At 43.3% G+C, this 6104-nt stretch overlaps 1 pseudogene; it reads left to right on the plus strand.

Moving 5' to 3' along the window:
• The first annotated feature begins 3070 nt into the window (after positions 1-3070).
• Positions 3071-3517, plus strand: LOC106698097 (annotated as a pseudogene).
• Positions 3518-6104: the final 2587 nt, after the last annotated feature.

Here is a 6104-nt window from a genome sequence, read left to right on the forward strand (position 1 = left end):
GTTTTATATATGTCTCCTTTTTCCCCAATTTACCCCCTCCCCCTTCTCTTCCCAGCCCGGGCAAGCCCCCACTGCCTTAGTGTCTGTGTCCATTGGTTATGCTAATATGCATGCATATAACTCCTTTGGTTTATTTAATTCTTGATTAAGCTTTAGATATTAAAATGTCCTTTCTTTTATTAAATGATTTTGGTGTTAGGTGATAACTTTTCATGTAGTTATTTACAAAGAAGAAGGAGGAGGAGGAGGAGGTGGAGGAGGAGGAGGAGGAGGAAGAAGAAGAAAGAAATAAAGAATGAAAGAAAAGAAAAGGAAATTTAGCACCTATGGTAGACCCCTATTTTTTTTTTTTTTAGGAATGAATAATTTACTGGTCTATAATCCTAAAGTCTGGAAACCACTTTTAAAAAATAATTGAGATACCATAAAAGTCATCCTTTTAAAGTATAAAATTAAGTGGTTTTTAGTATATTCAGAGAATTGTGGAACCATCACCACAATCAATTTTAGAATATTTTCATTACCCCAAAAAGAAATCCACTCTTATCCAATGCTCAACCCTCCTCCCCGGCCCCTGGCAACCAGCAGTCTTTCTGTCTCTGTGGATTTACCTAGTCTGGACATTTCATATAAATGGAATCATATATAATATGCAGTCCTTTGTGCCTGGCTTCTTTGACTTAGCATAATTCTTTCAAGGCTCATCCATGCAGTAATATTATTTTATGCCAAATGACATTCCATTGCATGGACATACCACATTTTATTCATTCACCAGTCCAGTTGTTTCCGTTTTGGAAGTAATTATGAATTATTATGACTAATTCTGCTATACACATTCACATACAAGTCTTTGTGTGAACCTGTGTTTATTTCTCTTGAATTTATACCTAGGAATGGGATAGCTGGATCATATGGAAACTCTATGGCATAGCCTTTCTGAAGAACTGTTTTCTAAAGCTGCTGCTCCATTTTACATTCCCACCAACAGTGTAGGAGGGTTCCAGTTTTTCCACATTCTCAACAACACTTGTTATCTGTCTTTAGATTATAGCTATCCTAGTAAGAATGAAGTGCTATCTCATTGTTTCTTATTTCAATCTCCCTAATGGCTAATGATGTCTGTTTGTTTTCTATAATCCTTTAAGTAAAACCATTCTTAACTCCTGGGCCATATAAAAACAGGCTGCATACTAGATTTGCCCTTCAGTTAGCCAATGTCTGACTTAGAGGATAGAATTAATAGACAAACACATTAAAATGGTACTATAAATACACCATGTTCAAGAAAGTAGAGGGAAGAATGAGCCTGTTGGAGGTAGATATGGGATATCAAAAAAGAATGTGCGGCCGTCACTGGTGTGGCTCAATTGGTTGGGCAGTGACCTGTGCACCAAAAGGTTGCTGTTTTGATTCCTGGTCAGGGCATATGCCCAGGTTTCAGGCTCAATCCTTGGTGAGAGGTGTGCAAGAGGCAGCCAATGGATGTTTTGCTCTCATATGGATGTTTCTCTCTCTCTTCCCTCCTCTCTCTAAAAATCAATAAAAAATATTTAAAATAAAATAATGTGCACAGTGGAGTGCTAATAAGTCTGCTCACTGGATTAGATAAGAAACCTTTGTTTGCAGCATTTGTTGAGTTCCATGCTATAAATATTCACACCCTGGCCAATTTTGAGCTCACGACAGGACAGCACTGAACCTGAAGTTGGAAAAGGACACGCACAATTCACACTGCCAGTGGTGCCAGCTGACCAGCACATCACTGATGTCAAACATCTCTAACTGTGCACATATGACATATAGTCATCAGGGAAGACAGCTCCCATCTTCAAGGCTTTCATTGGTCTCCTCCACTCCTACAACCAATCAGTAGAAACGAGAGTATCTGTCCCCACCCATTGTATTGTTAGACTTCCAAATAGCCTCCTGCTCATTCTCATCCATCATTGCTTTGGAATCATAGCTACATTTCCACATGCACCCTTCCCAGAATGTCAAAAACATATTGGAATAAAGTCAAAGCCTCATTATAGAGACATGTTTGATTGTGATTTAGTCAAATTCATTTTTCAAAGAAATAAAGGGGGATATACTTTGCTCCATCCAGAAGACTTCCTGGAAAATATATTTTAGCTGAATGTTGAATGGATAAAAAATGTCCAGGTAAACAGAAGAGCAGACATTCTACACATATAAATGGTTTGTGCAAGAGTTCCAAGATGGGGGTAAAAAAAATAAATGGGAAGGCTATGTCTCTGGTTAGAGATGCAATTGTGAACTCTTGCAATCAGATATTTTCCCTGTTTCTTCTCCCAAGAGGTTTTGGGAAAAGCCTTAACTTTAGATTTATGTTTTCACCAAAAAGGACAACATAAGGGAAAGAAAAATTTTCCTTTCATAGCCCTTGAAATTGCTACAAGAAGGCTCTAGAGAAATTAGTGACTCATCCACAAAATAAGTCTACTGTGTTTCCAAATTGGTATTAGTTCATGAACTGTGTTTAATAACCCATTGTCTTGTCCACAATCTCCTGGGACTCCCCCTACTTTTTTTCCCAATCCTCACCTGAGGATATAGGTCCACTGATTTTTATAGAGAGTGGAAGGGTGGGGGAGAGACAGAGAAAGAGAGAAACATCCATGTGAGAGATACACATTGATTGGTTGCCTCCTGCACACACCCCAGCCAGGGCTGGGGATCGATCCTGCAACAAAGGTACATACCTTGACCAGGAATTGTACCTGGGACCCTTCTGACCTTGGGCCAACATTCTATCCACTGTACAAAATCGGCTAGGGTTCCCCTTACTTTTCCTAAACTTCTTCCTTCCTACTGATAATAAAGCCCAAAGCTACAGTGTAGGACTAATGCTTTTGACTTGTATTTATCAGCACAAATCAAAGCAAAGAAACAAGCAGCTTTGCTGGGCAGAAGTGGTCATCATGTTCCCCTGCTCAGTGAAGCAGAGCGGGGAGCCATTCATTGCTCAGGACTCCCAATTGCTAATTTTACAGCTTGGCATTTCCCAAGTAGAAATGCATAAGGCCTCTCGGTCCGACATCGCATCCCTGCTCTCCGAGTCCGGCGATGCCACCCAAGGACGACAAGAAGAAGAAAGATGCTGGAAAGTTGGCCAAGAAAGACAAAGACCCCGTGAACAAGTCGGGGGGCAAGGTCAAAAAGAAGAAGTGGTCCAAGGGCAAAGTTCAGGACGAGCTCAATAATCTGGTCTGTTTGAAAAAGCCACATATGTCAAGCTCTGTAAGGAAGATCCCAATGACAAGCTTATAACCCCAGCTGTGGTCTCCCAGAGGCTGAATATTTGTGGCTCCTTGGCCAGAGCAGCCCTTCAGGAGCTCCTTAGTAAAGGGCTTATTAAACTAGTCTCAAAGCACAGAGCTCAGGTGATTTACACCAGAAACACCAAAGGTGGGGACGCCCCAGCTGCTGGAGAAGATGCATGAACAACAGATCACACCAGCTGTACATTTTGAAAAATAAACCTTTATTAAATAGGGAGAGGGAGAGAAAGAGAGAGAGAGAGAGAGAGAGAGAGAGAGAGAGAGAGAGAGAGAGATGCATAAGGCAAAGTGACTTGAAGAATCTGTGACTTCTTTGTAACTCTTTTTGTTCTTTTGTTGGCTAGAGAGAAAGCAAAGCCTTTTCTAAAATGCAAAGGACATTCTAGCATAAATGTCACCTGCTGTGATTGATGCTGACTTCCTGGGTTTCCTGGCATATTCCTGCTTTCCAAAGTCAGACCTGCTTTCCAAAATCAGTTCCATTATACCGGCGTTCTGTGAACTCAGTGGTTCTCAAATGTTAGCTTGCATTAGAATCACTTAGAGAGCTTGTTATGCCACAGATTTCTGGGTTCCACCCCGAGAGTTTCGGATCCAGTAGGCTGCTGTTCTGGGGACCCCTGCAATCTACAGAGCTCTCTGCAGGCCAAGCCCCTTTGGTTACTATTATGCCCTTGCTGTTCGTTTGGAAACTTGTGTCCCCCCGGCTTGCTTCAGGCATGACACACGTGCCCTCTTATTTTGGGGTCCTATCATTTGGGGTCGTAACCTATTGCCATTTGTTGTGCTTTCATCATTGCTAAGCACGCCAGTGATGCTGGAGCCCTCCCCTCCCCCGCCTGCATGTTCATGATGGCCACTCCTGATGGCCTTGGTTACTGGAATGTCCTCTGTGCTTTTCTGTGGAGCATCATCCTTTGGTTGCTCTCAGGGCTCAGCCTATCCACATCCCTGAGCCTTTTAATTTTTCTTCCTCAATCTCCCAAGAAAATTCTGCCATTCCAACTTTGCTTAGTACGTGCCATTGCTTTTCCATGCTTCTAGAAATTGTCCTAGTAACAGAAGACAGACACCAGCTCCTAGTGGTCTTGCCAAGGTATATATCGCAGGAGAATATTCCCCAACTAATAAACCCTCCCTTGTCCAATGATATGTTCCAGCCTCTCCCCGTCAAGCAGCCTCAGATTCTAGTCGCCCTGCTACTGCCCTGGCACCTGCGTGTATATGTTGGCTCGGCCTTGCCGCTCCTCTGGTGTAGAGTCCGTTTTCTCCCCGTATGTTCTGCAGTGATTATGCTGTGACTTAATTCTGCTTATGGGCCTAAAAGCCATGAGGATAAGTTGGGGTAGATCTTGAGTGGGGCACATGCTTGTCTCCAAGGGAGGAAACTACATTGATTCAAAGCAAAAGAGACATGCTATCTCCAAGAGAATTCAGGATTTATAGGGCAAACAATAGCCCCGATTTGCCCAGGATTGAATAGTTTTTAGCACAGAAAGTCCCACGTCTCAGGAAACCCCTCAATCAGCAGAGACCAGGACAATTGGTCTCCCTAGGAGTCTGGGGATTCAAAAATAGATGTTTCTATCGCAAGTGTGTGTCAGGGTCCCATTTTTCCCAACTAGGTTGGGATAACGGGTCTGCTGGGTTGGAAATTTAATTGTCTCTGGAGATCACTAGATTTAGTCCTGGGCTTGGACCTCAACTGAAAATTATGGGAACCTCCCTGTAAACTACCAGGGAGATCCTCTGACTTTCATATTTGGCTTTCAATTGCCTGTTACTTGCCTGCAGCTTTTCATTATCTTTAGGGTGTCAATGGCTCTTGGCAATACTCATCCAATCCCATTGTCCTTACAGTTCTACCTTGGTTCTCAGCACCTGATAAATTTCTTTTTTTAATATATATTTTTATTGATTTTTTACAGTGAGGAAGGGAGAGAGATAGAGAGTTAGAAACATCGATGAGGAACATCGATCAGCTGCCTCCTACACACCTCCTACTGGGGATATGCCCACAACCAAGGTACATGCCCCTGACCGGAATCGAACCTGGGATCTTTCAGTCCGCAGGCCGAGGCTCTATCCACTGAGCCAAACCAGTTAGGGCAGCACCTGATGAATTTCACCTGCTAGTGCATTCCTTCCCATGGATATGTCTTTCCATTTTACCACCCAACGCACTGTCTTCTTGGGCCAGGGGATACCGTGTTCCATCTACCACCAATTGGGTCCTCATTGCCTGCCTGGCAGCTAGTGATTTGACTCCAGATTCCTGTTTTAGTGACTGCTGTCTGGGACCCCTCCTAGATGAATTGCTGTAGATTGGGTTCTCTGGAAGCAGATGCGGAGATGATTTTGGTGTGCAGGGCGCTTTTTTAGAGATGCACACCTGTGGAATGGAGAGGGTGAAAGGACTGTGGTGCAGATCCAAAAACACTCAGTCCACCCACAGGGAGGTCTGGAGCACATATGGCCCATTAGCATTATCTCCCATTTGGATGAAATGGCCGGGTTTCCCTACCCTGCCTCCCTCGGTCACTGGATGTGAGCTGCCCAGGGTTGGGCATGTTCCTGAGTGAGGAGGCCTCTGCTCAGGGTCAACTCCAGGCTGAGAGCTGGGGCAGCAATTCCTTTCTCGAAAGGGGATGTGGGCAGTGTGTTTCCCCTGCCCACACCAGGAAGGGAGCTGGTGACTTTTATTCAGATTTCTTACTATTCATTTATTTATACTAGTAGGCAGGGAATCTATATAAATGGCAAGATAATATTTAAGTTATTAATTTATGTTTTCTTCCT

The sequence above is a fragment of the Myotis lucifugus genome, unplaced genomic scaffold (assembly GCF_000147115.1).
Source record: "Myotis lucifugus unplaced genomic scaffold, Myoluc2.0 scaffold_137, whole genome shotgun sequence".
NCBI lineage: Eukaryota > Metazoa > Chordata > Mammalia > Chiroptera > Vespertilionidae > Myotis > Myotis lucifugus.